The sequence below is a fragment of the Peromyscus leucopus genome, chromosome 1 (genome assembly GCF_004664715.2).
Source record: "Peromyscus leucopus breed LL Stock chromosome 1, UCI_PerLeu_2.1, whole genome shotgun sequence".
NCBI lineage: Eukaryota > Metazoa > Chordata > Mammalia > Rodentia > Cricetidae > Peromyscus > Peromyscus leucopus.
This window is the reverse complement of record NC_051063.1, coordinates 34,812,519-34,835,106: the sequence shown is the minus strand read 5'-3', so window position 1 is coordinate 34,835,106 and position 22,588 is coordinate 34,812,519. Positions and strand designations below refer to the sequence as shown.

The 22,588-nt window shown below is 39.7% G+C and overlaps 1 pseudogene; it reads left to right on the top strand.

The window, feature by feature from the left end:
* Positions 1-281: 281 nt before the first annotated feature.
* Positions 282-569, top strand: LOC114697029 (annotated as a pseudogene).
* The last annotated feature ends 22,019 nt before the right edge of the window (positions 570-22,588 follow it).

Sequence of the window (22,588 nt, the reverse complement as noted above, 5' to 3'; positions counted from 1 at the left end):
CCGATGAATTCTGAGGTAAAAGCTCTCTTTCCTTGTCTGTTCTGCTCTCATATTGATTTTCATCGATGCTTCAATATGATCTTAGTGGCAGCAACCGACCAATTGTGAAAGCCACTTGGATAAGAACAAAGAGAAATAGACATTTAAAATAAAAATCCTCCCAGAATAAATGGTCCTGAAATGGGCAGAGCATCAGAAAATTGACAGCACCTACACAGTTACTTTCATTAAGGATAAGAGGAAGGAAGTTGTAGCTGAGCGCTCAAGCACCTCACCTCAGAGATCTGAAGCGCTGGTGCCTGCGGAGCCGTCACCGTGCCTCTGGCTAGAGATCTTTTACACTCTTCCTTGGAAGAGGAAAAGAAAAAACGTAAGAAGAAATGGCTGGTTCAGAGCCCAGATTCTTACTTCATGGATGTGAAATGTCCAGGTTGCTACAAGATTGCTACAGTTTTCAGTCATGCTCAGACAGTGGTTCTCTGCGTAGGTTGCTCAACAGTGTGTGCCAGCCCGCAGGAGGAAAAGCCAGGCTCACAGAAGGCTGTTCATTTAGAAGAAAGCTACACTAATCATCTATACAAAGTCCTGAGTTTGTGTTTTTCACAGAAAGCCTTATCATGTTCAATGACTCTACCAAGACAATGTAAACTGTGTTTGATTTTATAAAGTATACAACAGTGATCTCCTATTTGTCAGTTTTTCAATAAAGTTTTAATTATGGACCAAAAAAAAGGGACGAGAGGAAAAAGGTATCCTGAGAGAGAGCTTGTGATTACTCATTACCAGCCATGTCAGCATCCACAGAGATGCACGACTGAAGCAGTCTGAACCTCCCTCCTGCTTCTCTGAAACACAGTTCCAAGGAGTCCTCCGCTCATCTGTTCTGTGTGGAAAGCAACTCCACCCAACAAAGCCAGGTCGTGCCAGCTTCAAACCCTGGGCAGAACGACGATACTATCAGAATACCGGCCACAGAACTTGGGAGAGTTTTCACAAACACAAACCTATGGGCCATAGCTAAGCTAAGAGAAAAGGAGACGTTGATTCTGGGACTAACAGAAACTGAGTATCGGGGGGAAATGACATAAAATTCACAACTCAGAATCTGCACTTAGTAATCCTGGGCGTAATGCTCTGCCCCTCCCCCCAGTATTACAGCAGGGCCACAGCAGAAGCTGGAGGCTAAGCACAAAGATATTGACTTTAAACTCTCTGGTTTGTACAGCTCGCCATCCGCGCGTGGGAGATTATTTCCCCTCTCTAGTCCTTAGAGTCCCTGTGCATAAACAGAAATTTCTTGTCTTGTTCATATGTATGTGCTTGTGCCTGAGTGTGTGTATAGTACTACATGCATGCAGATGCCCACGGAGGCCAGAGATGGATGTCAGATCCCTTGGATCTGGAGTAACAGGTGGTTGTGAGCCACTTGATATAGGTACTGAGAACCAAACCAGACTGTTATACAAGAGCAGCTAGTGCTCAAAAAGGAGGCAATCTCTCCAGCAACTGTTAAGTAGGGGCTTCCATACTAAAGTGGACATAGTAAAGTAAAACCAGTTCCATATGGTGATTGATTTAAAGCCTTGAGCTATACCTGTTACATTATACTTAATCAGTGATAATCATTGTTAACTTGATTGTTTTACTCTAGTATCATAGAATGGAAGCCCTCTAAAGTCATTGAATCCATCAATATCTTCTTTGAAACCCTTCCTCCAAAATATTATAGCCAAAATCATGAAATTTGAGGATTATAAGTGCAATTTAAAAGGGAACTGGGGAGATGGCTCAGTGGTTTAAATGCTTGCCTCACAAGCAAACAAATCAGAGTTCAGAACCCCACAATCCATGTAACTGGAGGGTGAACATGGTAGCCCACCAATAATCATGCAGCCTGGGAGGGCAGAGAGAGGGGGTCCTGGACAATTTGGTTAAAGAGACTAGTCAGATCTGCAGGTTCTGGGTTTTATTGAGAAACTCTGCCTGAAGAACAAGGTAAAAGATTGATTGAGGAAGATTTCTAATATAACTTTGGACCTCTACATGTATGCATACACATGCTCTCATACACATGTGAACACATGCATACTACCCACTCCACATGTATGCACACAGTGCTCCCACACATATGTAAATATGTATGTGAACTTGCATACCACTCATGAAAAAGGAAAAATATTTTTAAAGTAAAATAAATAAATGTTTTTGGCTTTTTCTTATTTAAAATGAAAAAAAAATGAATCAAGAAACATGTTACAGGATGATCCTGCCAATTGTTGGCTGCCTGACCCAGTGAAGCACTTCATTCTCAGGCTCAATTTCTCAATCCATAAAATGGAGGAAGAATGCAACTTGTGCACGATATTGAAGTTGGATTAAAATCTAAAAATATAAGCTTTATTTAATATTTCTATCCTCTTATCCAACATTGCAATTTATAACATTTACTTGAGGAGGTAATTCAAGTAAAGAAAGGAATTTATGTTAAACAATTAAAAATTCATTGAAGCATTTTTTATTTCACTTAATCTTTTTTACATCATTTAGACTAGAATACACAACTAAATATTAGTCTTTTTAAAATGTTAAACTGATCAGTCCCATTGTGCCATATGAACTGCACTCCTCTGTGAGAAAATGTTTATGACAAAATAGTAATGAAGGGTCTGGCGAGGCAGGTAAAGAGCTGGCTGCATAAGCACAGATACCCAAGCTGGAAAATTCTCAATACATTCATAAGATGACAAGAGCCAAGAGTGGCTGCTCACTCCTGTAACAGTTCTGAACAAGAAGATGTGGAGAGAGGGATCCTTGGGCTTGCCTGCCAGGCAGCTTAGCAACTATGGTTCAGTGAGGGACCCTGTCAAAGCGGTAGAGTAAGAGAACTGAGACCACCCTCTGTTCTCCATATACATGCACACGTCTACACATACATATCATACACACACATACACACACACACAAAAGTAAAAATGATAATACGCATATAGTGATGTAAAAATTATGAACAAAATGATAAAGTATGTGAAAAAGAGGACTGGCTGCTAGTAGATCAAAATAAACATTTGAAATGTACTTTGGAAGCAGTAAATGCCATTTATTAATGGAAGTCAGCAACACAGAATTTAATTCAACAGAAAGGCTTCAATGTATGATCATGCTTTCCCTATTGACTTTATACCCATACCAAAGTATTATCCTTTCACTTAATGAAGGTGGTGGGATTTTGGGGTCTTTTGTTTGTTTGTTTGGGTGGGTGGGTGGGTGGGTGGTTTTGGGTGGTTGGTTTTTCCGTAAACAAGAAAGAGGAGCAACTTCCTGAAGCTAGAAACCTGTTAAAATTGGAACTGTTAGCCAGCTTGTACAGCCTTGAAAAGTCTATCAAAGCTAAGGCTGTCAGGCTGCTGCTTCTCTGCTGAGGAATGTCTGCTGTGTGTCAGATATTCCTGGCCAAGAGATCTCTTTCCTCTAACTCATCGTGGAGCAGAAATAGCTGACGTGTGGGCTTGATTTATTACCTGTCAAGATTTGGTACCTTGTGTTTCCCTTGACCTCTGATTTAAACTGCTTAAAAATCCAGCCTGCCTCACTTGCCTGGACCACTCCTGCTTCTACTTACCATAGTTGGATGCTTTCCTTCAACTCTCTGGCTCTCCCAACTGCAAAGACACTTGAGGCATACACTTCTAAATTGTCTAGGAGTCGTATATCTAGTGATTTGTAATATAATACAATCTTGATTATTTCCTAAGTCTGACCTCTCATTACTGAGGCAGATGAAGAAGAAAAGAAGGCGGGAGCGGGAGGGTGGGAAGGAGAAAGAAAATATGGGTCTGCATCCTAGAATGTATAATACAGTGAAAAAGACAAAACTCTAAATCATAAAGTAAGCACTAAAATGAGACAAACAGCTCTAGCTCCAAAAAGAGACAGCAGTGAGGTGTTATGGCCATCCAAAGTCTTCAATTACGAATTTACAAATTTACAAGAGAAGAAGAAAGGGTGTGAATTTGGGTGGGTGGGTAAGTGGGGAAGATGTGGGAGGAGTTAGGACATGGTAGGTCATAATCAGAATATATTATGTGAAAAAAAATCTATTTTAAATTTAAAAGAAAAATTTACAAAATTCACAGCAGCAGATAAAAGCCAAGACCCTGTCAGGGTGTGTTAATGCCTGGAATTTTCCGTGACTCATCATATTGCCTTTTAAGAGCACCTCATTCGTTTCTCTGGCTATATAACAAATTATCAGAATACATAGCTCATAGTTAATTTAAATCAATGTCTAGACTTGATTTATTAGAGTCTTTTATTCCAAAAGGGTCCAAAGGCACAGATGAATTCTACATATAGAAATGAGTAAAGGAGAACATGCTCACTCAGATTATGGGACATTCTCCCCTCCTTGTATCTCTGTAGCTAAAGACCTAGCCATCTGCTGCTGTCGAATAGGAGGCTTGTGGTCTAGAATCTGTCACTGGGTCTGTGCTATGCATGTTTCTCAATATGATTTCTTCCTGTTTACTTCCTCGAGCTCCCTGGAAAGGCACCTCTTCCTCTAAAAATTTGCATCTTATTAAATCCAGTACCCATAGCTAAATCAGGATAAATATTTGTCTAAACAAAAAGCAACACTTGAAACTTTTGCTTGACAAAATCCACTGGCTGGAAGCAAGTCACAAATTCCCATCCAAATACCAAAAGTAGAGTATTATGTAGTTATATAGGATGTGACTACTGTTGCATGTGATTTTAAAAAATAGCCACACAGCATGCCTATGGGCTCCCCTTTCATTGTAGATAACAGGAGGAAACTCACACAGCAATGCAATATCAGTGGATAGAGTTCCAGCCCCTTTGGCTGACATCCCAAGCTTGTCATCTCTATCAATCCATCACCATTGGGACCCTCTGGTCTCCCATCTATATGTACAAATCTCCTCTATTTCTTTAATAAACACATACTTAAAAGAGAAAAGCATCATGCATTTTTCATCCTTTCTGAAGGATGATATTTGCTAACATATCCCAAACAACATGATCATCCCATTAGGCTCCTTCACTCTCTGCACACTTTTTCTGATGTCAGATGACTTTTGGGTCTCTCTTGTTTCCAGTCCAGATCTCTGGGCTCAAATACCAATATATTAAGTAATATTTTCCACACTCACCCAGTGTCCCCAGTTTGTAGAATATGACACCTGCATTACCTCATTATGAAATGAAACTGTCCTCCACTCCTACGCAGCTTTCTTCTCACAGTCATGTACCACATGGGATGGTTAAAACAAATATATCCATCCTTCAAGGGGAAGTCCCAGTTTGATGAGTTCCCCAGACAATTATTGAAAACCAAGTCCCCAGTCTAGACACGGGTGAGCTGATGCTTGTAGGACCTTACTGAGTATTTATTTGATGAGTCTGCAAGATGCAACTTTTGTATTTTCAAAGACATTTGACAGAGCTCAACTGACTTTTTAATTTCATCACTATCAAGACAACAATCAAGAAGTGGCTTCCGTGAACCTATTTGTTGAGTGATAAGTGTTATATGAGAATCTGTGATGAACTGAGAAGTGATCCAGTCAATGACTGCAGAGATTTCACAGTCCAGCTGTAGGCACACACACATACACACAACACACACACACACACACACACACACACACACACACACACCCATGTATATGCCATTCACAAAATAAGAGTATATAATAAAATATTAAAAATAAATAATACTGCTTTCCATGAAGTAGACACTTTTTAAAAAGTGAATTTTCAGAATGGCACAGCTAGAGGGTCTCATTTTTTTCACATAATATAAATTCAAAGATCTCTTCTAAAATAACCATTAGCAAGATAGCTTCTTCCTCCTTTGAGAATGGATTTAATAGTTTGTCAGGTAAATAACTGAATTAAAACAGTAACATCACATGGTCCAAACACTAGACTCAAATCTCAACAAGTAGAAGTTTCTAGCAGATGACCTAGGATTGGATAATTTTCCTCTCCTGGGATTCTTTTCAGCCATGAAGACATCAATATTGATGAACTTGTTACACAGTATGACTTCACTTCATGCCTGTGAGAAACAGAGCAAGCAGACAATTACTAGCATATAAATATTATTGATTATAGCTCATATTATATCTTCAGGTGCATCATTTTGTTTAAGTTTTATAAGCATGTGGAAGTTATTGAAGTAGCTACTTTATTCATTCGTTTACTTATTTCTAATAGAAAACACCAATAATCAGGCTTACTGGAAGTCATACAGTTTACTCACAGACAAGCTCTGTATTCCTTTCCTTACTCGCCCTCACCAACCTGAGAAAATTCTTCAGCAGTTTGATAACAACCCAGTTTGGCTACATAATTTAATTAAATTTCAGAGCTCCTTATTTAGAACGTATGAAAAAAATGAGCCAGAAACTACTGTCTTGAAAATATTAAACTAAATGGAGGGACCTTTTAATAGCTGCATAGGTCACAGGACTCTGAGGTTGACCCTGCTGACATTAAGGCACATTAAACTGAAATCAATAATCTAAGAAGCCACTAATTGAAAGAGGCTAAGAGTTGAATATATTAAAAGTTATCACTCTTGAGGAAGTCCTGAAATGTATATGTGGCAGATGTAATCCAAGTTATACCTTCACAATCACCCCCCTCCAAATAAATTATTCAGATTAGAAAATGCATGCCCATTAGCTTTTGGTGAACTAAGATAAACACAGTTTACCCATGATACTCACTGAATGCATTAGTATGTATTTTTTCCAAATGCAAAGCACTGATAGGCTTCAGACCATGGCAAGGTAAAGGCATCAGGAAAGTTCATTCAAGAAGAGGAAACCATCCAACTAGCTTGCAACTTTCGGCAAACATGTTCTATTTGCTCTATGATCCCAGCATGACTTCTCAGAATAAGCAATTCTAGGAAGATGACTACTACTCAGCTGCTGCCACAGCAGAGTGTGAGCTGGAATGGACACCTGATGTGCTATCAATGAGCAGCAGGTGTTTGTCAGTGGGGTGGGCTGATCTATGATATTTACTCCCAGAGAGGAATGATGCCAATCTATCATTGCTCATTACCTCTGTGAAATCCTCATACTCCATGAATCTGATCTCATTCCTTGTGAGGGAAAAGTAATTTGCCTTCTTGTAATTCACACTTTTATCTTTTTTTTTGGGGGGGGGGGTATGGTCCCATATGCTCCATCTAGCATCCAACTCTCTATGGAGCCATGCCTGGCACTGAACTCCTGATTCTGCTGCCTCTGCTCCCCATATACCTCATACTCAGTTTCATATTTTCATCTTAATAGAAATTTTGTTTGTTTGGTTGTTTGGTTGGCTGGCTGTTTTTCGAGACAGGGTTTCTCTGTGTAACAGCTCTTGCTGTCCTGGAACTCTCTTTGTAGATCAGGCTGACCTTGAACTCACAGAGTTCTACCTGCCTCTGCCTCCTGAATGCTGGAATTAAAGGTGTGTACCACCACCAGCAGCTTAATAGAAATTTGTAAATATGTATTCTTCTCAAGAATGCTTGAGAAAGGTTCTGAATCGTGAAATTTGCAGAAGAGAGTGGGCAAAGTGATGATTCCTAAATAATTAAGAGCTACGTAGCTTTTCATTAAAATAAAGTAAACATAATCTAAACAGGAAAAGCATTCAAATAAGCCAATCATGAAAGAAAGACAAGTATACAAATGTCAGTTTTATTGCTCAAAGCAGATGCCTGTGGGTCCAGTTTTATTTTTGAATACCCTCCACTCATTACCAAAGCCACTTCCATATTTTCCTTATTTATTCCAGCAGCACCTCACTGCCCCTAACTCAGCTACTATAATAAAAAGCTATAAATTGGGTAGCAAAAAAAGGCATCTGTTATTCTACTGATCTTGGAGCTGGGAAGGCCAAGGCCAAGACATTTGTCTATTTTTTTTCCATATAGAGCAATCAATCATCTTACTGTGCACTCACATGATGAAGGGATAAAACAACTTCTCTTGGAACTCTAGTAAGGGGACTAATAGCATTCTTGGGTGATCTACCCTCAATTATTCATCTAACTGCCTCCCCAAAATCCTGGCCTCCTCATACCACCACTGTTGCTGGAGGGCTTCTCTCCAGGTTCCCCAAGCCCTGCAGTCCCAAAATCCACGTATAAAATAATCACTCAGACGCTTATATTACTTATAAACTGTATGGCCGTGGCAGGCTTCTTGCTAACTGTTCTTATATCTTAAATTAACCCATTTCTATAAATCTATACCTTGCCACGTGGCTGGTGGCTTACCGGCGTCTTCACATGCTGCTTATCCTGGCGGTGGCTGCAGTGTCTCCCTCTCAGCCTTCCACTTCCCAGAATTCTCCTCTCTCCTTGTCCACCTACTTCCTGCCTGGCCACCTACTTCCTGCCTGGTCACTGCCATCAGTGTTTTATTTATATAGAATGATATCCACAGCATTTCCCTTTTTTTCTTTTTTTAAAAAGTAAGGTTTTAATTTTAACATGGTAAAATTACATATAACAAAACAATTATCGAACAAGAATTACAGTTACAATATTAAAGATGTCCTATCTATCTTATATTTGTGAGTTTAAGGTTTTATATCTAACTTATCTTTTATCATAACTGAGGAAATTACAACTATCTAGTTTTCAACCACATCAAAGACCTGAGAAGGAACATAATGGTACCTGAGAAATGGTACATGGATGCAAGCAACTTTCGGGAATCTTGCAAAAGTAGACCAAGACAGCTGGCAGCCTGGACAGTCACCTAATGTTTTTCAGCATTGTTGGTGCATTTAAATTGGCTTCAGGCCTAGAGTATCTGACAGACCATTTTTAGAAGCAGGAATTCTGAGAGACCATCTTACCCTGTCTTGGCAGAGTACAGTGGTCGCTTTCCTTGTGTCCCGCTTGTCCAGAAAGGACAGCATTGCATTTGTACTGTCAGCCATCAAGGCAAGGGCAGTTCTTTGCCCAGTAGGCCATTTTGTGCCAAAAAGACAAACTTCCAAATGGAAATGTCTTAGAAGCCCAACATTCTCTCGGGATCAATTGGTGCAGCCAGGAGCAATTGTGTCTCACGTCAACAGAATTTTAAGTTATTTAAATGCCATATTCTCTAGGTCTATGAAGTGTTTGAAGATTACCTATCTATCTGAAATATACCTATGTATACCTAGAAGACTTAATTAATATGGCTACAAATATGATTATCATAGATGACTAATTATTAATCTATTTTTAATTATTTATTACAATTTTAAATGAGTTAAACATAATACCTCAAACAAGAATATATATACATATATATATATATACATATATATATATATACAGTATAACAAAATTAACTTCAAGTTTGTATCAATAAACTAAAATCTATATCAATGTAAAACATTTTAAACAAGTTGTTCTTTAAAAGTAGATTGATTAATCTATCCTTTTATCTTATCATCTCTATATCCTCCTATATATCTATATCATATCCCTTTTCTTTTTTAGAAAGAGATCACATTTATAATCAACCTGTTTTAAATAAAAATATTGGTTTTCTCTGTCCCACACCTGAGGGCTCTTCTGATTTGGGACACAAGAATCGCTTAACCATTTTTTTTTTAAAGCAATATGTCTGGGTTTAGAGGGGGAGTGAGCCAATTCCACCTCTAAAGCCAGCTTGGTATATTTGGGAATTTGGGCGTAGCATCTCTTACTACTTCCTGCTGGAGGGGGCGCTGTATCTTATGGGGATGCAAAGAAAATTTTAGACCTATGGGCAGTCCGTGAGGCTGTATTGTTTGAACCAGTTGCCTTGAAACCACTCTGGATGTTGAATCATCTGGCCATGGTGTCATCGGAGACCTTTCAGGGGTCTTGCCTGGTGAAACCTGATGTATCTTAATCTGGAACAAATCCACAGCCTCTGGCTTTCTGTGGAAACAAAAGCAGAACCTCTTTTCCAAAGCAACATATCCTTAAATCCAAATTTTGAAGTCAAGGTACCTTTAAAATATACATTTTGGCATAACTCAACAGCTTTTGCAATCAAATGTTTTTCTTCAGTTACGAATATCAAAGACAACATAATCCAGATTCTCTGTGTGGTAGCCATCATTACGTGGCTTATTTTTTATATTACCTTGAGCCTTGAGCCTATTGCTTTAAACTGCACCATTTTAAGACTGAAACGGCGCTGTGGCTGCTGGCTCCGCCCACTTCAGCTTCCCAACATGGCAGTGGTACATTTTCCTCCAGCTCTGGGAGTCATCAAGTCTCAGAAATAGTGGGTCTAAGCTTTTATCAAAGCAGCGTGTAGCCCAGAAACCTTTTTTTTTAAAAAAAATAATAGTAAAGACTAAATCTACCACACACCTTAATGTGCCGTTGGCAGACGCCTCATTTCCACCATACTGCCAGTCAAATGCACTCGCCAGGAACCCACCAGTGTTCAAACCTGCGTTTTGCGGCGTCTAGCTGCCCGTATGAGACAAGAAGCAGGAACATGGTTTTGCTCTGTTTAGAATCGGTTATTAAATATTCTCAGGTTTAAGGTGGAAACTCGAGCCGTTGGGCGCCATTTGTTGCTGGAGGGCTTCTCTCCAGGTTCCCCAAGCCCTGCAGTCCCACAATCCACGTATAAAATAATCACTCAGACGCTTATATTACTTATAAACTGTATGGCCATGGCAGGCTTCTTGCTAACTGTTCTTATATCTTAAATTAACCCATTTCTATAAATCTATACCTTGCCACGTGGCTGGTGGCTTACCGGCGTCTTCATATGCTGCTTGTCCTGGCAGTGGCTGCAGTGTCTCCCCCTCAGCCTTCCACTTCCCAGAATTCTCCTCTCTCCTTGTCCCACCTACTTCCTGCCTGGCCACCTACTTCCTGCCTGGTCACTGGCCATCAGTGTTTTATTTATATAGAATGATATCCACAGCACACCACCTTAGAAACCAACGTTTCTTTTTTATTATTATTAAAGATAGATTCTTTTCCATATGATTTTTCTTGACTACAGTTTCCACTTTATCCACTGCTCCTAGCACCCACACCCCACATCCACTCTTCACCAGATCCACATCCCCTTTGTTTCCTCTTAAGAAAAGAGCAGATCTCCAAGAGATGACAGCCAAACAGGACAAAACAAGATACAATAAGCAAGGCTAAAGCCTTCATATAAAGTCTGGACAAGGCACTCAACAAGAGGAAAAGAGTCTCAAGACCAGGCAAAAGAGTCAGAGACACACCTGCCCCCACTGTCCAAAGTCCTACAAAAATACCAAGATAACAGCCATAGCATATATGCAGAGGACCTGGTGCAGACACCTGCAAGTCCTATGCTTGCTGTTTCAGTCATGTGAGCCCATGTGAGCCCTGCCTAGTTAATTCAGTGGCCCATGTTCTCCTGATTACCTCCATCCCCTCTAACTCCTACAACCTTTCCTCCTCCACTTCCTCAAGGTTTCCTGATCTCTGGGTGGGGGGGCCTGATGGAGAGCTCCAGTTTAGACTCTCTCTCTCTCTCTGCATAATGTCTGGCTGTGGGTCTGTGCACCTGCTCCCATCTGCTGCCTGCGGAAGCCTTTCTGATGATGACTGGACTAAACACTGATCTATGATTATAGCAGAATATCATTAAGATGTGTTTCATTTTTTGTTTGTTTGGTTAGTTGTTTTCTTATGTTTTTTTTCAAGTCATGCTTGGTTCTACCCTAGGTCTCTGGGCTATCCAGTCAAGTTTCAATGAGAACATATAGAAAATGCAAGCATTTTTTTCTACTACAGTCTTTTTAAATCAAAAATACTCTCAATTATTGTCTTTAATGACTCTGGTATTTTAGAAATGAATGCTTTTTATGTTGTGTTTTTTGGATATTTTATAATGATTAAAGTTCTTTACCCTTAGTTAATAATATTGGGGCAGTAATGTGTCCTTCATCCACCCCACACAGAGGATGCTAATTTACATTACCTAGTTGAGGGGCTGCCAAATTTCTCCAGTTTAATTATTACTGTATTCCCACCCTTGTAACTAAGAAACGGTCTCTGGGGAATATCTTTTCCATAATCAAAATTCCCCCCTAGATATTGCATTCATTGGTAATCTGGCCTGGTACAATGTTTATTCATTGACTGACAAATGATGTTTCCCTAATTGAAGCATCACCACCTCAATTACTGGCCAATTCCCAACATTCAGTTTTTAGCAAACGTTTATATACATGTGTATGTGTGTGTTGCATACATCGGTGTGTGTATAGGTTTGTGTGTGCGCAGATGCATGCGTAGGTGTGGATACAGGTGTACATATGGGAGGCTGTGCACATACATATTGGTGCACATGCATTTGGACAACAGAAGACAATCTTGGGTTTCATTCCTCAGGTGCTATCAACTTTGTTTTTGATACAAGTTTTCTCTTTGGTCTGCCACTCACTAAATAGGCTAGGCTGACTGGACAGTACATCCCAGGAATCCACTTGTCTCTGTTTCCTCAGTGCTAAGATTATAAACACAGGCTACAACACCTGTTGTTGTTGTTGTTGTTGTTGTTGTTGTTGTTGTTGTTGTTTTAATGTGGGTGCTAGAGATGAAACTCACTCAGGTCTTCATCCTTGTATGCAAGCAATTTGCTGACTGAGCCATCTCTCCAGCCTTTTATTTTATGTGTTTATGTGAGTATTTGTGCACATATATGTGCAGGTGAATATGTCTATTCAAGCCAGAAGACTTTGGATCCCTTGAAACTAGAGAGGAAAGGTATCTTATTTGGCTGGTTAAAGTAACCAAAAGATTGGTAAAAGCAATCTTTTCTGGTTGCTATGATAAAACACCCTGACAAAAGCAACTTCAGGGAGACTGTTTATGTTAGCTCTCAGTTCCAGGATACAGTCAATAGCAGGAAACTCACAGAGGCAAGAGCTTGAGCAAAAATCACATCCATGACTAGCATCCGACAGCAATGACTACATACACACCAGTGCTCAGCTAACTTTCTCCTCTTCATGCAGTCCAGGACCCCCAAGCCCAGGGAATGATAATGCCAACAATGGGAAGTCCCTCCCACATCAATTAACATAATTAAGATAACCCCTCACAGATATTATTAGAAACCTTTCTCTCAGGGGATTCTAGATACATCAAGCTGACAATTAAAACTACCCATCCCACTGGCATTTCCAGGGTTCCCAGCTTGTTGCATGGGTGATGAGAGCCAAATCCCAGTCCTCCTGATTGGGCAGGAAGCTAACCACTGAACCATCTCTCCAGTCATTCCATTTTAGTTTTTGAGACATGGTCTCTCCGTAGGACCTGAAGCTCCGCCAATTAGGCTAGATTGCTTATTCACTTGAGTCCCTAGGACTCTCCTGTGTCTGCCTCCTCAATACTGGGATTATAGGCACATTCCAGCATGCTTGGCTTTCACACAGGTTCTGTGGATTGAACTCAGGTCCTCATGATTACACAGCAAGGACTTTGCCAACCAAGCTCTCCCTTCACCCTAAAATCATTCTTAATAATTGCTCATATGTAAGTGTTCTTTTAAAACATAAGCTAAACATAAACATAAAACTAAAAAGCTCAGAACTAACTAAGGAGCTTCAAAATCCAAGGATAGACTGGTCCCAAAGCATCTCCCCTCCTCTGTCCTTTCTTCACTTTGTTCCTTGGTCTCCTTTCTATGCTTGCCCAGCCTTAATACACGGGGAAATGCTCAGTCTTACTGCATCTTGATATGCCATGTCTTATTGATACTAATGGGAGACCTGACCTTTTCTGGATGGAGACAAAAGAGGAGGGGATTGGGGGATGGGGGGTGGGAATGGGAGGAGGGACTGGGATAGGAAGATGGAGGGTAGGCAACTGCTGGCATGTAAAATAAATAGATTAATTTAAAACAACTAAAAAGCTTCTCTAGTCACTGCTTTACGTATTCCTCAAAGTTTAATGATTTGTTTTAGTTTCTATTCAGTTTAACGTATTTTACCTGGTGACTGGCTCTTTGTCCCATTAATTATTTAGATGCGTTTAGTTTAGTTACAAGTTTCAAGGACACCCTAGTTATCTTTCTAATTTACTTTTCCTGTGGTCACAGAACATACCCTGCATGACTCCAGTTTCATAACGTGTATTGAAAATTATTTATGCCCTGGTATGAGGTCCATCCTAAGGGCTCCCTGTGCATTTGAAAGGACTGCTTGTACTTTCTCTGAGTGCTGTGCTCCGTAACTCACAAGCCTCCATTGAGCATGCTGTTATAATCTTCTGTATTATTACTATTTCTCAGTAAAAATCATTAAAACAAATACCAATCTCCAAGAATTATTATAATTTGATTCATTTTGTTTCGTGTACTTTAAAACTCTTATTATTCTATGGGGACATTTAAGAGCATGAGAGTTTAATGATGAAGTAAACCTTTTATCCTTATGACATTTTCTTCATCTTAGGAAGTGGCCCTTGCTCTGCCCTTCCAGAGGCTGTTCTGATGTGACACAACCACTCACATGGTGGATATTACATGGCTGGATGTGTTTTCTCATCACAATTACCCTTTAGCAGCAGCAGTATTTCAGTACCTTCTTATGCCTGATTATGTCATTTGTTTGTCTGGTATAAATAACTTGTTCATCTTTCCTGTATACAGCTAGGTGAGTTTGGGAACAATATGCATCTGTTAAGACACCCAAGAATCAAGGGTATTGCCCCTAAAATTTCATCCCACTCCCTTACTATACCCTTTGTGATAAAAACATCTGTGTGTTCTAATTCACTAAATTTCTGAATCCTTTTCATAATGAATTTCTTATGAACCATGTGACCATAACTGAGTCTTATTTTTATTACATTTATATATTTGTTTGTTTGTTTATTTGTTCATTGCATGTGTGTAGGTACATGTGCATTTGTCCCATGTGTCAGAGAACAAATTGAAGGAAGGAATCTGTTATCTCCTTCCACTCTGTAGGTCCCAGGAAGCAAATTCGAGTCAGCAGCCTCAGCACCAAGTGCCTTCACCTGCTGAGCTGTCTCATTGGTCTCTGTGTCTTCTTTTTTATTTTTATTAAAAATAGTTTTTTCATACATTCTATTTTCATTATGGTTTACCACTCCCAAATCCTAACTGCTCCCCAATCCTCCTTATGTCCCCACTCACCAAATCCACATCCTTTCTCTCTCTCTCATTAGAAAACAAACATGCATCTAAAAAAAAAAATAAAAGTAAGAAACAGGATAAAATGAAAACAAACAAACCTGAATAGGAGGAAACAACGACAAGAAGAAAGAGCCAAAGAAAAAGCACATGGAGACACAGAGACAACACTCTAGTGCTGTGGGATAATGCTCTTGTACACTGTAAAGATTTGTCACTCCTGTTGGTTTAATAAAATGCTGATTGGCCAATAGCCAGGCAGGAAGTGTAGCCAGGGTGACTAGACTAGGAGAATTCTGGGAAGAGGAAAGGCAGAGCTGGAGTCACCAACCAGATGCAGAGGAAGTAAGATGAGAATGTTGGCCTGAGGAAAGGTATCAAGCCAAGTGGCTAAACACAAACAAGAATTATGGGTCAACTTAAGCATAAGAAGTAGTTAATTATAAGCCTGAACAATCAGTCAAACCATTTATAATTAATATAAGCCTCTGTGTGTTTATTTGGGACTGAAGGGCTGCAGGACCAGGGAACAGAAACTTCCAGCAACACATTATCATGCCCAGAAATTCCCTAAAAACATACATTTGAAACCATAATATATAAGCAAAAGACCTGTAGAGTAAGACAAAAAGAAAACAAATGAAGAGAAAACTCCAGAAACACCAGTGAATTCATTGTGTTGGCATTCTACTGCTGAGCATGGGGTCTGCCTTTAAGAGTGGTTTGTATCCCCAGTGAGACTCCACTCGAGAAAATGAAAACTATTTTTTTTAATTTGCGAGTGGTTATCAATTGGAGATAGCTCTGTGAGTTCATGTGTGTGATGGTCTTCCTGTGTTTAGAGGGCCATGTTTCCTAGGGTCCTCCACCCTCTCTGGTTCTTATAATCTTTCTGCTGCTTCTGACACATAGTTCCATGAGGTGTAAGGGAAAGTGATTGATAGAAACATTCCATTTCAATCCAAGCATTCCAAGGTCTCTCACTCTCTGTACATTGTCGGGCTGTGAGTGTCTATATTTGTCCCCATCTCTTGCAGGAGGAAGCTTCTCTGATTATTGCTGAGCAAGACACTGATCTATAAGTGTATCAAGAGATTCCACTGAGACATTGCATCTGGCTTGAATTCTGGAGTGTTAGCACCTAGGCTTTGAACTACCTTTTGTGATTGTTACCTTTTGTTTGAAGTGTTTGATTCTTGTTTGTTTGTTTGCTTGTCTGTTTGTTTTTTCAAGACACGGTTTCTCTGTGTAGTTTTGGTGCCTATCCTGGATCTTGCTTTGTAGACCAGGCTGGCCTCGAACTCACAGAGATCCACCTGGCTCTGCTAGTGCTGATCTAAAGGCGTGTGCCACCACCGCCTGGCTGAAGTGTTTCATTGTTATCTGAGTTCTTCCTGAGGGATTCCAGAGCCTTTGAATGACTTAGTTATGAGAGAGTCTGGAAAACCAGGAAGTCTTATGGTTGGGAACTGCTAAGGCATATGCTCCCTTCAAACAACTAGATATTCAGAAATGGCTTGTTAAAGGTGTGAATCATGTAACAACAAGGCATGACAAGGGACCCAATTCAAAAGTACCACTGTTGGAACAATTTGAGTGTCATAGTGAATTCCATAAAATTTTCCATACAGTGTACATATATGAACAAAATACCTCAAGCAAGTTGACTAATAGAGTCATCATCAATTTGGCTTTAGCTGATATTTTCTCAGAGTAAAATGAAGTATGTCCTTTTAAATTGTGGGATACAATGGGCAGTGGAAATGAGTAAAACAGTACCACATACAACCCCAAAGAAGTAAAAAATATAACACTGAGTGACAGAATAAAATAAAAAAGATGCAGATGTGTGCATACATGCATATACAATGAGTCTTGTGTGAAATATAAACAACCAGTACATCCACTGTTCTGAATTCAGCATCCCGGTTACTTGTGGGGAGGGAATGGAGATGAGGTGGTAAGTGATGCTGTCACCATGTCCTTGATTGGTTGTATGGAAATAAAAAATGATATGAACTCATAAAAAAATAAAAGCTTTTTGCAAAGCAATGGGCAGTCAGTTCACCAGAAGCTGGCACCCCTGCTGCTTTTGCTGAGACTAAATTCATCCTAGAGTGACCCTAATTCTTCAATGGAACCACACAAAACAGAACACCAACATATGAGTATAGCAGATTGTCCTTAGGAGTCATTTTGTTCCTATGTTCCTTCAGCAATACAATGAGTGGTATTTGGTTGCTCCTCCATCCCTTGCCTATCTGGTCTCAGGCTCTTGGCCACTTGAACAGTGTCAAGGATGGGTTCCATCTCGTGGAGTAGGCCTTAAATTTAATCAAATATTAGTTGATGGGTCCCACAAGCTTTATACCACTACTACACCACTGCACATTGCATCCATGTCCCCACTGAGGATCAAAGGGTTTGCAGCTAGGTTGGTGTTTACTTTTCCCCTTCGGCACCTTGCAGAAAAATACCTTCCAGTACCCTAAACCCTAGTCAGTAGAAATGAAGGCTCTAGGTAAGCACCAGGCTCACTTCTCCATGTTCAATGAGTTGTATATGGCCTTACCATTAGTTTGTGGAGAGCAACCAATAGCATTTGCAAAGCTTGGGTTGTTTGAGGGTTTTCATGGGATCCCTTTGGCCAACCATTCTACTAGATATAACCCATTCCTGGAAAGAGAAGCTTCATTTGGTGATGAGAGATATCCAGTTGGGTCTTAGTCTCCCCCCATTATTTAGTGATTCTGTTTAGATAACATTCATGTATTTACATGTGTTAGGAAGTTTCTATTATGTTTCTAGGCAACCCTTCAAATGACCCTTAGTAAAGCACAATCCAAATTAGTCTCAATAATAAAATCCCAGAGTCAGATATCAGGGTAAAAGCTGAAATATCAGAGAAGCAAAGAAGCAGCCACAGTCACCTCTTACCTCTCTGACTCCTCAGACCGAACACCGCCTTATCACTTCCTCTCTCCACCTAGCCAAATATATCTCTTCCTGTCTCCTGTCTGTACAGAATTCCAGACCTCTATGGTTAACTAGTGGCTAGCTTCACCCTCTGCTCTTCAGGCAAGCTTTACTTGTCAGAACACAAACAAAATATCACAACACCATTAGTTTTAGCTACCCCTCCCTATATTCCTTCTCGAACTCCCTCCTTCTCTCCTCCTCCCCATATGATCCTCCCATTCCAGCCCCCACACCCATAACTATCTATTCTAGTTCCCCTTCCAAAGGAGATCCGTCTCTGCCCCCTAGTCCCTTACTCTCTATCTAACCTCTGTGGTTACATGGATTGTAGCTTGCTCATCAATGACTTAGCAGCTAACATCTACATATTAGTGAATACTGCCAAAGTCCAGCTCCAGCGGGGTTCAGGTTGCAAAGAGGAAGTGTGGCGTCATTGAGGGAAGAAGACTGACATGATCTGAGGGTGAACTGGGATGGCTGCCCATTTAGTGAAAATAAGATATACCTTTTTATTCTCTATAATTGCATTATAGCTTAACCACTACAGTATTTTTCTTGAAGCAAAAAACAGTAAGTTTAGAAGAATATAAACACCTATTGTCCTCTGAGGTTCAGTAACCTCTGCCAGGCACCCTCTTACACTTCCTCCTGCACAGTCTCAGCTTTTGTGGTCAGGAGGTGTCAGACATTGAGTCCTGAGAAACAAACCCATAAGAGTAAATCTCATTCTTCAAGGAGCATGACACAGTGTTTGTATCATGTAACATAAAAAGCATTAGGCTGTTTCCAAATTGCATTCCTTTGCCCCTTAGTCTTATAGTATGGCCTGTTCACCTTATATATTACCAGACGGGTAGTGTTGGGAGGCCCTGCTGGTCAGAGGTTGCAGTCTGTCATGGCCTGGTAGCTTTCTCCAAGCTCAGCAACGTGAAGGGCTCTCTCCAGCAATGCTTCCTGCTTTCTACCTGCTCTTATTTGGAGGATGTCTTTAGGCCTGGATGCCTGAGAGCTTATCTCTAGCATAGCATATGCTTATCCTTGGCATAGTTCCCTGCTAGAAGCTTTCCCCCTGCTACCCATGTAGTAACTAAGACATGTACTAGGGGCTTTACTATAGGACCCTGCTGCCACATATGAAATCTTGTGATAGGAGTGTACCACTTAATGCAAATTAGAGTTTGTCCACAGGCGTCCCAATCCTATATATTTTCTATACTCTGGAATAAAGATGAGTTGTCTCACTGAAGTTATTTCCTAGAGGGCTAATATGGTGATATTTTATTTGTGCTGAAATGTGATTTTATTTGTATGTTAATAAATAAAGTTGCCTGGGGGTCAGAGCTAAAAGCAAGCCATTTAGAAGAAGTCCAGCGGTGGTGAAACATGCCTTTAATCTGATCACATGGCAGGCAGAGTCTCTTGTGTTCAAGGACACAGCCAAGCGGTAACCCGAACCTTCAATCTCAGTATGAACCATAGAGACTGGAGGTCTGTATAGACAGGCAGTGATGAGAAAATCATGTGTCGGGTTTAAAGGCCAATGAGAAGGTAGAACAGAAAGGCAATAAAAAGATGGGTCACACAGGGGAAGGTCTTTCTCTCTCTCTCTGAGGGGAAGGATGGCAGCAAGTGGTAAGATAAGGTGGTCTTAGCTCTTGGCTACTGCTCTGATCTCTGGGCTTTTAACTCTGCATTTGGCTCTGTGTTTCTTATTTAATAAGACTGTTTAGAATTTCATCTACAGGTTATCTCCCTGGTATCCACAGCCTTCCAGACCTTGTTCCCTGCTTCTGGTCCCTACCACCTTGAGAACCAGCAGCTGATATCCTGAGGAAGAAGGAGAACACAGGGAAGATCCTCATAGCTTATTCTGTGAGGCATACCAATCTTGCTGTTCATCCAGTAAGCCATTAATCCTGGGTACTATTCTATGTTTTTAACTGAACTCTTGCCCTTAACGACTTCAGACTTTGGACCTGGGTTCATTGTTTCTCTTGATTGTGTGTTTTTCATCCTTGGAATCAGGTATGTCCAGCTAGTAAATCTTTAACTTCTCTATTCTTGATGTAATCAGGGAGCCCTATGTGCGGAGTAAGCAGAGTTACTATACTATATAGTTCCATGGTGGCAGGGATTTTTTTTCCAAAGAATTATTTTGTTTAAGAGACTGCCATTGTATACATTTTCATCCTTCACCAAAGCTCACACAAATTTCCCAAAAGAAAAGGCATAAGGAAACTCCCATAACACACAGTAAGAACCATTAAGTAAAAGGGTGGTGGAGACTTGTGATTCGCAATGTTGAATCCATTTGCCTAAAATTTCATGATTTTATTTTTTAATAGATGAGTAATATTCCATTGTGTAAATGTACCATATTTCCTTATTTATTCGTCCATCAGCAGGTGTCTAGTATATTTCCATTTTCTAGCTACTATGAATACAGCAGCAATGAACATGTTAGCAAATTTTTCTGTATAAGATGTAGTATTCTTTGGGTAGAATGGTATAGCTGCATCTTGAGTTAGATCAGTTCCCAGCTTCCTGAGGAACCGCCATACTGATTTCCATGGTGGTTATACAAGTTTGCATTCTTGCCAGCAATGGGTAAGTGTTCCCTCATTCCACATCCTTACTATTATAAGCTTTCATTTGTTTTATTGATCTTACCCTTTTTGATTGATGTAAGATATTCCTCATGCTGGGTTTCCTTGCCCAGCCTTGATGCATGGGGGAGGTGCTTAGTCTTGCTGTACCTTGATACGCCATGGGATATTCATGGGAAACCTACCCTTTCCTAAGCAGAAACAGCAGAGGAGTGGATGTGGGGGGAAGGTGGGAAAGGGGAGTGGGAGGAGAAGGAGGGAAGCTTTGGCTGGGATGTAAAATAAATAGATACATTTATTTTAAAAAAAAAATGAAATCTCAAAATAATTTTGATTTGCATTTCCCTAATAACTAAATAAGTTGAACATTTCTTTAAGTAATTCTCAGCCACTTGAGTTTCTTCTCTTGAGAATTCTGTTAGATCTGCACCTCAATTTTAAATTAAACTGTGCTTTCTTGATGTCCATTTCTGTTGTTGTTGTTGTTGTTGTTGTTGTTGTTGTTGTTTATATATCTTAGATATTGTCCCTCCATCAGATGTGTAATTGGTAAATGTCTTTTTCCATTCTTTAACCTGCCACTTTTTCCATATGATGAAGTCCTTTGCCTTACAGAAGCTTTCAGTTTCATGAGGTTCCATTTATTAATTTTTGACCTTAGTTCCTATGTTTATAGTCTTCTATTCAGAGGTCTCTTCTTGAGCCAGTGAGGTCAAGGCTGTTCTCCACTTTCTCTCAGGTTCAGTGGATCTGGCTTTATGTTGAGGTCTTTGATCCATTTGGAGTTGGGTTTTGTATGTAGTGATGAATATGAAACTATTTGGATTTATCTGCATGCAACCATCCAGTTTGACCAGCACCTTTGTTGAAGATGCTGTCCTGTGTATTTCTTGCTTCTTTATAAAAAAAAATCAGGTGCCCATAGGTATGTGGATTTATGTCTGGGTCTTTTATTTAATTTCATTGACCAGAATGTTTGTTTATATGCCAATACATTGCTGATTTTACTATAGCTCTAGCATACATTTTGAGGTCAGAGATGCAGATATCTCTAACAGTTCTGTTATTACTCAGGATTGTTTTAGCTATCCTGATATTTTTGTGTTCCTATGAAACTGAAAATTGTCCTTTCAAAATCTGTAAAGAATGGTGTTGGAATTTTTATGGGGATTGCATTGAATCTGTAATTGCTTTTGGAAAGGACAACCATTTTACTATATTAATCCCAATGATCTATGAGCATGGAAGATCTTTCTATCTTATATCTTTCTATTTCTTTTTTCAGTGTCTTAAAGTTTTGATTATATAAGAGTAAAATTATCCCAAAATACTTTATGTTTTTTGAGGCTATTATGAAAGGTATTGTTTCCCTGATTTTTTTCTCAGTTTACTTGTTGTTTATTTATAGGAAGGATACTGGTTTTTCTTTTTAAATTAATTTTATATCTTCCTACTTTGCTGAAAGTGTTTATCAACTTTAGGAGTTTCCTCATGGAATTTTTAGGGTCACTCATATATACAAACTTATCATCTGCAAATAAAGGTACTTACACTTCTTCCTTTTCTATTTGTATCTGCTTGATCTTCAGTTGTCTTATTGCTCTAGCTGAGACATGAAGTATTATAATGAATAGATATGGAGGGAGTGGACAACATTGTCTTATTCTTAATTTTAATAGAAATGCTTTGAGTTTCTCTCCATTTAAGTTGATGTCTGCTCTGGGCATGCTGTAAACTGCCATTATTATGTTGAGGTGTGTCCCTTGTATTCCTAGTCTCTCTAGGCCTTTTATCGTGGAGGGGTGTTGGGTCTTGTCAATGGCC